Source organism: Schistocerca nitens, chromosome 3 (assembly GCF_023898315.1).
Source record: "Schistocerca nitens isolate TAMUIC-IGC-003100 chromosome 3, iqSchNite1.1, whole genome shotgun sequence".
Taxonomy (NCBI): Eukaryota; Metazoa; Arthropoda; class Insecta; order Orthoptera; family Acrididae; genus Schistocerca; species Schistocerca nitens.
Genome location: NC_064616.1, coordinates 405,372,298 through 405,384,297, shown reverse-complemented (window position 1 = coordinate 405,384,297; position 12,000 = coordinate 405,372,298). Strand labels below are relative to the sequence as shown.

The 12,000-nt window shown below is 42.5% G+C and overlaps 1 pseudogene; it reads left to right on the top strand.

Annotated features, from left to right (window-relative positions):
• Positions 1-237: 237 nt before the first annotated feature.
• LOC126249252 (probable elongation factor 1-beta) lies at positions 238-11,287 on the top strand (annotated as a pseudogene).
• The last annotated feature ends 713 nt before the right edge of the window (positions 11,288-12,000 follow it).

Sequence of the window (12,000 nt, the reverse complement as noted above, 5' to 3'; positions counted from 1 at the left end):
GAATCTCTCTGCTTCACCCTATTTCTTGTGGTCACAGCACTTGATAAAATATTCTGAACCTTCATTTAACTCTAGGTATTATCCATAGTAGCTTTTACTAAGGCTATCAATTTATTAGGAATCTCTAACACTTCCATTGGTCAATACAGCTTCCGTCTATCAATCCTGTCAAACGCTGATCTAAAAATCTTTAAGGAGATGATTGTATAAATCCCAAATTCACAACATTCTTTAGAGATGACATCGCCATTAGTGCACGAGAAAATCTGGTTTGAAAAATTCAAACACGATGAAGTAGAGCGACAGTGTGTTGAGAAATTGTCTAAGCTCCATTTAAATAATTGGATACAAGTAATGGAATCCATGCCTAAGGTTTAGGACGTTGTCTCCAGTTCAGTGCAAAATGTCAAGCCTGCTGAAAACGAGCGTAATAAAGAATGAAATATAGTCAACAGCAAGGTCCTATCTGACAAGAAACTTCGCAAAGTCTGCACTAGCAAACTGGAGAGATCCCTATTGAACATATTGGCAATATAGCCATTTCACATCAGAAAAAGAAGAGAAAAAATTCAGGAAAACAGAAATAAAGGAGAAAAGAAAGAAGTTAGGTAAGAAATCACAAAAAAGAAGAATTTTAAATGACACAGAGAGATCTCCTAACAATCACTTAAAAAGCTCTTTGACAGGAGAATCAGCAAAGTCTCGACAACTTAAAAAAATTCATTAGAATGTATGGATGTTGTAGCTGTCATGGCAACGAACTTTTTAACAGACTGAGTTTCTTGGAGACGAGCAACACTGAACTCCATAGCCTTGTGAAAGATCTACAGGCTCTTATTAAACAACTGGACTCTCGTGTTTAAGTACTGGAAACAAGTTCAAATACGCGAAGCCATCCAACTGCTGTAGCACCAGCTATAATGCAGAAAAAACCAGTGGACGCCAAAGGCGAAGGAGTCGATCTTTTTCGATCGGATTCTGAGGAAGAAAGTGAAAAAGCTAAGGAAATAAAAGAACAGGGTATGCAACAAAGAAATAAAAAAAACAGCATTAATTGCAAAGTCAGACATTAGGTGTGAAACCATGGGACGATGAAATTAATATGAAATTGATGGAAGATGAAGTTCGCAAAATATCAGTGGATGGTCTCCTTTGAGGTGCATCAAAACTTATGCCTCTTGTTTTTGGCACACATGAACTTCACAGTTGTTGTGTTGTGGAAGATGACAAAGTTTCTATTGGTGCACTTCAAGAGGCAATAGAAGCAACTGAACAGTATGTCCAAACTATGGATATAGCTGTTTTCATCCCCTTCAGAAAACTTGCCGATTCAAGATCATTCCAACTGTAATCTATCGGAACTCCCTCGAACAAAAAACCGTGTCCATTAGTTTGAAATAAAGCACATGTCACACTGGTCTACAGGAAGGGGTTATCCACGAAACTACCGGCCAACATCCTTGACACATGTTTGTTGCAGAATCTTAGAATATATTCTGAACTGAAACATAATGACGTATCTCGAACAGAATGACCTCCTCCATGCCGAACATTATGGATTCTGAAATCATCGATCATGTAAAACCCAACATGTTCTACAAGAGATACCGAAAGCTTTGCATCAAGGCAGTCTGGTAGATTCAATATGATTAAAAAATGACTGCATAAAGGCCTTTTCTTGTAATTTATTTACCTAAATGATTTCCATTTCAACTTCAAAAGAGGCCATATAAGAAATATGGATACCAGAAAAGAAGTAAATATCTGTTCTATAAGAGCCAGAATTAAAGATTATAGAAACAAGTGTTTCAAACGTGTGACGAGAGTGTATGAAAATCGCATACCAAAATTAGCTTTATGTTATACCCCATCAGAAAATGCATGTCGGGCATCCTAGGCCCGTTCCAATTTAACAGTTCACTTTAAAGTGAACTGTTAAATTGGAACAGGCCAAGTAGCATAACCGTGAAGAAAAATAATAATTGCATTCCACATTTGATCATGCAGCTATATGCTGTGACACTCGTTGCGAACCTAGTCTTTGCAATATCCTCTGTCTGATTCTTTGTTTCTTACCAAAATTGCCCAGAACGATATTTCGAAATAACAACTCAAAACACTTGACTTTACGTTACCTTAAATAGCTGCTGTGTTTTGATACAGAATACGAGTACGTGTCACTTGCAACAACACAACATTTTTCACGTTCGTTTCCACTCCAGACTGAAAAGAAAGCTTGCTACTAATCACAAGCCTTTCAGTTATTTTACACGATAAGTCGCAGTTTATATTGTTTTCTGTTTCTTTATATACGTAATTTCAGCGTTTTGGAAGGTATTTATCTCATTACAAGGTTTCTTTTCATGAGAATACACTATAATGATGTTTTTTTTTTAAATAAAACTGTAGGTATTTACACGATCCGCATACTTGTTATAGCTACTACTATCGTTTAATTATTTTCTCACGCATTTATTTGAAATTTGGAATATTTTAGAACTTCAGACAGTTAATGACTGACTCCGTGACGATGAAATAAACTTTCAAAGATAATGGAGAAGACGTGTCAATTTGAGTAGGGAACCCTGGTTCAGAAACAACTGAGTTGAAAGCTATAACCAAAAATGAGAAACATTCAGATTTATCGTTTTTCTGTTGACGATACCAAAAATCCAAGTAGACACATTTCCGTAATAATCTTATGGGGTGTATATGGCCAACAGTTGTTCAAAGTGGTGTTCTCTAGCTTGTATGCACGCATAATATAGTGGCATAAAGTTCTGTTATATCGATTTGAACAACCCCAAAGTTGTTCCAGCAATATCAAAGATAGTAAGAATTCTTTCCAGGAAATCCACTTCAACAGTCTAGTTCACAAAATGTTCTTTTCACAACTTCTCTAAACAAACAAACAAAAATGGGATCATATCAGGCGAACGATATAATCACGAAACAGAACCACTTTTCCCTATTAACCTTTGAGGGAACATCTGACCCAGGTGTTCCGAGTAAAATGGGGAAAGGGAGCTGGAGCTCCATCGTGTTGAAACCACATTCGTGTACAAAGATCACATGGAATATATACTAAAAGCGTGGCTGTCATGTTTCTCAGAAACACAACGTGCACTGGTGTAGTTAAGCGAGGAGAAATGGAATATTATCCTATGCTCACCCACTAGTTCACTCCAAACCTGTGTTTATAACATTTCACAACTGTAATTTAAGAATTACCAATGCTCATATATGACTGCTACGAGTATTGAGGAATCCGTCTCTGATTAAACAGGTTTCATGCAAGAAAAGTGCATAGAAAGGAAAGTGAGGATCTACTACATAAAGCTGCAACCCGACGCAAGAGTTGAAGATTGTACTGTCTGTCAATGGTAGGGGTGTATCACCTATCGTGATGGACGCCTGCATGTTGCTCAGATTTGTGTACCCTAATATGTTAGCAACTATATCAAGAGCGTGCCCAGAATCTGAGCTAGAAATAAATAACTCATATTACACTACTCGTCATTAAAGTTGCAACATGATGAAGATGGCATGCAATAAGAATCAAAATGGCATGAATTGTACTCCATGCTTAGACATTATTTATTTATTGATTACTTCTTACAATCTTGACACCTGTAACCTAACCGAGCGAGGTGGCGCAGTGGTTAGCACACTGGACTCGCATTCGGGAGGACGACGGTTCAATCCCGTCTCCGACCATCCTGATTTAGGTTTTCCGTGATTTCCCTAAATCGTTTCAGGCAAATGCCGGGATGGTTCCTTTGAAAGTGCACGGCCGATTTCCTTCCCACTCCTTCCCTAACCCGAGCTTGCGCTCCGTCTCTAATGACCTCGTTGTCGACGGGACGCTAAACACTAACCACCACCACCACCACCTGTAACCTAGAATCTAATGCCGATTGTGTTTCCACTTAGGAACAGAAATTTGTACATAACTTAATTAAAGCTTTTATTCCAAATATTTAATGTAGTTTATGCAGCATCAACAACTGGTGAAATTAAATATAATATAAAAATGCTTAGATTTCAAACGATTAGAATCTCAGCACAGTCTAATGCCATAGATCTTGCGATATCCGAACAGAACCACTGATGAAGAAACAGATTGAAAGAAAAAAGACAAAAAAAGGGTGTTTAATGGCACTTCTTCTAGATCTCGATGTTCCGGGTTCTACTCCCAGACAGGAGGACAGAGATTTTCTTTACTCGGGGACTGGCTGTTTGTGCTATTCTAATAATGTCACATCATCTCATCTTCATCACAAAGACGCACAAGTCGCCGAAGTGGCGTCAAACAACCCCCGTCGGGGGCTCCCAGCCAGTAACGCCATACGATCACTTCACTTCACTTCTAGCCACAGTGTGTACTTATTTAAAGTGGCCAGGACCGAAGGGTTTGCCCACGCCTACAGTATCTGAGCCGCGTATTTTGGCAGCCGCTGCTGCCATGGGCTCATTACGATGCTCTACCCCTTATCGAACCTCCACATTGCTGCCCACTTGTGGAATACCCTCGTCGCTACTTGGTGGTGACACCTCTCCCCTCTAATCGACCGTTGTTGTTCTTGTCTTCAGTCCGAAGACGGGACTGATGCCGCTCTCTACGCTACTCTATTCTCTGCAAGTCTCTTCATCTCCGAATAACCACTGCAACCCACATCCATTTGAACCTGCTTTCTGTATCCTTCTCTTGGTCTCCCTCTAAAGTCTTTACCTTCCAAACTTCGCTTCAATACTGAATTGATTTCTTGATGATTCAGAATGTGTCTCATCAAATGATCCCTTCTTTTAGTCAAGTTTTGCCACAAACTTCTTTTCTTCTCACGATTCTGCACCTCCTCATCACTTAAGCGATGTACCCACCTGCCGGCCGGAGTGGCCGAGCGGTTCTAGGCGCTACAGTCTGGAACCGCGTGACCGCTACGGTCGCAGGTTCGAATCCTGCCTCGGGCATGGATGTGTGTGATGTCCTTAGGCTAGTTAGGTTTAAGTAGTTCTAAGTTCTAGGGGACTGATGATCTCAGAAGTTAAAGTCCCATAGTGCTCAGAGCAATTTTTGTACCCACCTAATCTTCAACATTCTTCTGTAGTACCACATTTCAAAAGCTTCTATTCTCTTCGTCTCTGAACTGCTTATAGTACACGTTTCACTTCCTTACAAGACCCCATTCCAGACAAATACCTTCGGAAAAGATTTCCCAACACAGAAATTTATATTCCGATGTTACCAAGCGGCCGGCCGGTGTGGCCGTGCGGTTAAAGGCGTTTCAGTCTGGAACCGCGTGACCGCTACGGTCGCAGGTTCGAATCCTGCCTCGGGCATGGATGTGTGTGATGTCCTTAGGTTAGTTAGGTTTAATTAGTTCTAAGTTCTAGGCGACTGATGACCTCAGAAGTTAAGTCGCATAGTGCTCAGAGCCATTTGAACCATTTTATTTGTTAACAAGCTTTTCTTGCCTGTCTGCATTTTATATCCTCCCTACTTTGACTTTCATCAGTTATTTTACTGCCTCAGTACCAAAACTCATCTACTACTTTTACTGTCTGATTTCCTAACCTCGACGTCACCTGATTTAATTCGACTACATTCCATTACCCTTGTTTTGCTTTTCTTATTTTCATTTTATCTCCTTATTTTAAGACTCTGTCCATTCTGTTCAACTGTTCTTCCAATTCCTTTTCTGTCTCCGACAGAATTACCTTTACATCGGCAAAACTAGTTTTTATTTCTTCTCCCTGAACTATGATTCCTTCTCCAAATTTTTCCTTCGTTTCCTTTACTGTTTGCTCGATTTACAGACTGAATGACATCGGGGATAGGGTACAACCCTGTCTCCTTCTCTTGTCAACTACGGCTTCCCTTTCACGTCCTTGGACTATTAACCGCCGTCTGATTCCTGTTCAAGTATTAAGTAACCTTTCGCTCCTTGTATTTTAACCCTGCTACCTCCAGAATTTTAAATAGTGTATTTCCAGTCAGCATTGTCAGTAACTTTAAGTCTACAAATACTATAAACATAGGTTGAATTTTCTTTAACCTATCCTCTAAGGTATGTCATAGGGTCAGTATTGCCTCGTGTGTTTCTACATTTCTCTGGAACCCAAACTGATCTTCCCCGAGATTTTTTTCTATCAGTTTTACCATTCTTCTGAAACAATTCGTGTCAGTATTTTGAAACCATCATTTTTTTAAACTGATAGTTCGGTAATATTCACACCTGCCAGTACCCATTTTGTTTGTTCTTGAAAGTATTACAGTCTTCTTGGAGTATGAGGGTAGTCGACGTGTCTCGTACATCTTGCACACCATCGGATATGTCAGGACCGACAACAGAGAGGAGCAGGAGATGCAGGAGGAAGATGTTAGGGACACTTGCTATGTTCCTACAACGACAGTATTTTTAGAGCAGAAAATATTATTCTACCCTTTCCTTTATGGTTTGTGTTTCGTGTAAATACCTGACTGGCTTCATAAAGATAACTTACTTAGCGGCAAAAATGGAAATGAAGATTTGGCGTCATTGGCCAGGAGGCCCCTTACGGGGCAGGTCCGGCCGCCTTGGTACAGGTTTTATTACATTCGACGCCACATTGGGTGACCTGCGCGCCGAATGGGGATAAAATGATGAAGAAGACAACACAACACCCAGTCCCTGAGCGGAGAAAATCCCCGACGCATCCGGGAATCGAACCCAGGCCCCTTAGGACGCCAGTCGGTTTTTTTTTTTTTTTCATTTTGTTCGTTGTTGATCTCTGTGTTTGGTCGTTGCGGACGCCACACGACATCCGGTCGAGTTCGATTGTTGATCCTTCCACTCAGTTTTTTTATTACAGAGGCCAACCAGCTTTCTGACCGAACACGCTGAGCTACCTTGTGTAATATTTCTGGCTTATTCAGCCATCATATTAGGCTCCAGGAAGCTATTCCCAGGGCAATGGAGATGCAAGAAGCATAGAGATGACGCAATGTGGGATGAGGTACCGGTGACATGTTAGCTTCGGTACCATTCCCGTGGAAAAGACCGCCTGCATGATGCTGCTGCTCTGTGATTGGCTGCTGTGTTCGGCGGTAGGGCGCCAAAACGTTAAACTTTATTTGCTATTATTAATTAAACCTGTCATCCAAATTACTTAATTTTTTTAAATAAACGTCTCTCAACAGCCAGCTATCAATCAGTCATTTCAAAATTATTAAAATCAAAGTATTACTAAAACAAAAGACTGACGATATTACTGCCTATGCACTTCGGTGGCGTTCGGGTCACGCCTTGCTGGCTTGGCGCGCGAAGTGTCTCGGGCAGTCCGGCTCTCCAGTTCTGACCGTTCAAGTAGACAGACATGTTGTCTGTTATAGCAGTATTTGTTTCATGCAATTTTATTTACTACAGTTCCGACCGTCGCTAGGTACAGACATGTTGTCTGTAGTAGTAATATTTGATTCGTGTAATTTTATTCTCCAGTTCTGACCGTTCCAGTAGACAGACATGTTGTCTCTGTCAGGATGTATCTCATATTATTTTAGCTAGATATAATGACTGTGGAAACATACACTCCTGGAAATTGAAATAAGAACACCGTGAATTCATTGTCCCAGGAAGGGGAAACTTTATTGACACATTCCTGGGGTCAGATACATCACATGATCACACTGACAGAACCACAGGCACATAGACACAGGCAACAGAGCATGCACAATATCGGCACTAGTACAGTGTATATCCACCTTTCGCAGCAATGCAGGCTGCTATTCTCCCATGGAGACGATCGTAGAGATGCTGGATGTAGTCCTGTGGAACGGCTTGCCATGCCATTTCCACCTGGCGCCTCAGTTGGACCAGCGTTCGTGCTGGACGTGCAGACCGCGTGAGACGACGCTTCATCCAGTCCCAAACATGCTCAATGGGGGACAGATCCGGAGATCTTGCTGGCCAGGGTAGTTGACTTACACCTTCTAGAGCACGTTGGGTGGCACGGGATACATGCGGACGTGCATTGTCCTGTTGGAACGGCAAGTTCCCTTGCCGGTCTAGGAATGGTAGAACGATGGGTTCGATGACGGTTTGGATGTACCGTGCACTATTCAGTGTCCCCTCGACGATCACCAGTGGTGTACGGCCAGTGTAGGAGATCGCTCCCCACACCATGATGCCGGGTGTTGGCCCTGTGTGCCTCGGTCGTATGCAGTCCTGATTGTGGCGCTCACCTGCACGGCGCCAAACACGCATACGACCATCATTGGCACCAAGGCAGAAGCGACTCTCATCGCTGAAGACGACACGTCTCCATTCGTCCCTCCATTCACGCCTGTCGCGACACCACTGGAGGCGGGCTGCACGATGTTGGGGCGTGAGCGGAAGACGGCCTAACGGTGTGCGGGACCGTAGCCCAGCTTCATGGAGACGGTTGCGAATGGTCCTCGCCGATACCCCAGGAGCAACAGTGTCCCTAATTTGCTGGGAAGTGGCGGTGCGGTCCCCTACGGCACTGCGTAGGATCCTACGGTCTTGGCGTGCATCCGTGCGTCGCTGCGGTCCGGTCCCAGGTCGACGGGCACGTGCACCTTCCGCCGACCACTGGCGACAACATCGATGTACTGTGGAGACCTCACGCCCCACGTGTTGAGCAATTCGGCGGTACGTCCACCCGGCCTCCCGCATGCCCACTATACGCCCTCGCTCAAAGTCCGTCAACTGCACATACGGTTCACGTCCACGCTGTCGCGGCATGCTACCAGTGTTAAAGACTGCGATGGAGCTCCGTATGCCACGGCAAACTGGCTGACACTGACGGCGGCGGTGCACAAATGCTGCGCAGCTAGCGCCATTCGACGGCCAACACCGCGGTTCCTGGTGTGTCCGCTGTGCCGTGCGTGTGATCATTGCTTGTACAGCCCTCTCGCAGTGTCCGGAGCAAGTATGGTGGGTCTGACACACCGGTGCCAATGTGTTCTTTTTTCCATTTCCAGGAGTGTATGTTTAATACGTTGTGATCAAGAATGGTTTCTCGTGTCTGTATCAATAAAAACACGAGTGGCATCCCAAATGAGTTATAGTTTATTCGTAGCAGCTGTTCCTTGCGAAGTTAATTTCAGCGCCAAGAAAAAGTATCTACGACCTGCGTGCTGTTTTCTGCACTGGGGACATCATCATCATGAAGACAGCAGGTTAGTGAAATGTACAAAGTTACGTACTCCACACAGGGCAGTAGAAACAACTAGGCACCTCACGTGTACTGCATACACAGTACAAATGTGCTCAGTGACACGTCATCTGCAGTAATGCAGAGGAGGTACCAAAGGAAGAAAGTATTAACACTATCTCACTTTTATTCCTTTTTCTTGCCGTACTTGCCGGAGCTATCATTCAGCTATCGGGGCAGGCACTTAGTGGAAATACTGGGCGAGTCAGTCAAACAGCAAGACAAAAAATTGCAAAACCTGGAGGTGTAAACAAATTTTATATTTTTTTACATGGAACTAGTGTATATGAGTGGAAATTAATCGTTTACCCTGAAAGTTATCATTTTCTGAATATATCGCTCAGATGCCGTCCTTGGTTTCGCACTTTATTGTCGGCGTCTGAGGGTGAATCCGCTCATGACGTTGTGTCGTATCACGAATGGAATGTTGTTTGTTCCTTGGCAAATTCGCACCTACAATCTCTAGTTCTGGGATGGTTTCCCTGGAAAACTTTGGACTTGACGTAAACCCAAAGAAAACAGTCAGCTGATAAGACAATCAGGAAATACGAAACAAAGCTAATCCGCTAAAACTGTAGCTGTATGGCTTGTTGCACAATCCTACTGGAAAGGCGGTTTTTTTATCTGGATCATAGGCATCGGCTCCAGTCAGAGAAAATGTTACCAATACATCTGCTTTATGACATCTGACTGATTTTCTCGACCTTTTTCCTAAAGCTTCACGCACATGATCGATATTCTCTTGAGTCTGGCTTGTGAAGTTTCGAACCGTTCTGGCAGATCGCAGAGCCGTAGTACAGCGTCCAAATGGCGTCTACATACGACTCACGTTACAAGCACCGTGCTGTTTTGAATTCTTGTATGCAGAAAAATAGACCGTGGTGAACATCCATAAACATTTGTGTTTCGTGTATGTCAATGCTGCAGTTGATAGGAGTACAGTTGGGCGATGTGTAAAGAAAGTTATTACCTCAGGAAATGCAGAAACAGGGCTCCATGATCAGCCACGCTCGGGACGTCCTGGTACATCATTGCTTCATCCACACTACAGTCCAGACCTGGCACCCTCGGACTTCTACACCTCTGGGCCGCTTAAAGGATCTCTACAGGAAACATACTCTGAAGATGACGAGAGAGTCAGTCATGCAGTGAAAACATGTCTAAGCCTACATCACAAGAGCTTTTATCAGCAGGGAATACATGCTCTTCCACAACGTTGGCGTACGTCATAGAACGTGATAGAGACTACGTAGAAAAATATGACATATATAAGAGATGTTGATATATATTGTCACAAAATTCTGACTCTTAACAATAAATATGTTCTGAGAAAAAGAATGTGCGGCATTCCTTATTGAACGACCCTCGTACATGTTCAAGTGGCTAAAATCAAGAAATATTACTGAAGCGCTTCTCGGACTTTTATAGGATACTTACTGAAAGATGTTGGAGTTTGTAGGCTGTAGACTATTATTTGTTTACTACACACTTGTATCTAGATTAAGTGATATTTCATACAGATTTACCTTACTGCCTCAATTGTCTAAAAATGATGTACTCCTTTCGAAGTATGAAGCCTGCTATAAACCTTATGATATGAATATACAATGCCAGATTGATGGACTTCCTCTTATTAAATTGCACTGTATTGGCTGTAAAAAGGAAAATAAATGATTTCTTGTTCTCAATTCTTTTAATAATAATATGTGTAGACACTGCAGCTTAGCAAGTAGGTTGGATTACAGTAATGTTTAGGAATCAAATACACTACTCACTAAACCACAGTGGCTACAGCTCTCTTAGTTCATGCTTTAAAGGAGATATCTGAATGTAGAAGCACTGCTAGTTTGTGTGTGTGTGTGTGTGTGTGTGTGTGTGTGTGTGTGTGTGTGTGTGTGTGTGTGGCGAAGCTATGCATACTTGGGTATCTTACTGGGTCCACGGCTCTCTCCTCATGTTCAGCTGTGTCTCTAACACGGCTTCATATGTGCTCGAGAAGTTCACACCCAGTGCTGGAGGCGGCAGCAGAGGAAGGAACAGCAGCAGTGGTGGCAGTGCTGACACCCAGTAAGTAGCAATATTTCTTTTGGAAAAAAATGTAGGTAGCTGGACTGGACATGGTGAAATACCTACAATATTTGTGGGGAATATATTTTGGTTTAATTACAATCATTGTGATGTAGCATAGTATTTCACAAAATGTTGTCTTCTATAAGTCTTAAATTCAAACTGTATTGCACTGAGTCCAACGGGCGTGGAAACATACATAGGGATATTGTCCGTGAACCCAACTTCTACGGACTTGACAGGTTCAATACTTACACACTTTGGCATGGGAGAAATACTTGCTCTGATACATCACTCCACTTGATCCATATTTACGCTGTATTCATAGTATGCCCCTCTTACATATGGGCAACTGATAATGCACAATACAGCTCATTAAGTTTGATAGCACTTGAATGTTTTAGGATTATTTTTGTGCCACAAGAAGTTAATTCTAGCATTGACTCAACATAGATATCTATTATAGACACCTTATGACCAAAAAAGTGACAATCACAATGTGAGATGGATCATATACATCAGTCAGTTTCCTGTCTCTATATTCCATCATGCTACAAAGATATTCCCACTCATACCCTGAATATTGAACTTCAGCGCCAACACCTTATGCGTTTCCTACTTCTGTTATGACGTCAGTATCACAGCCCACATTAATGCATGTAGATCCACTAGTTATCATGTTATAAGCGTTCATGAACAGCAGTACTCTAGAGTGGC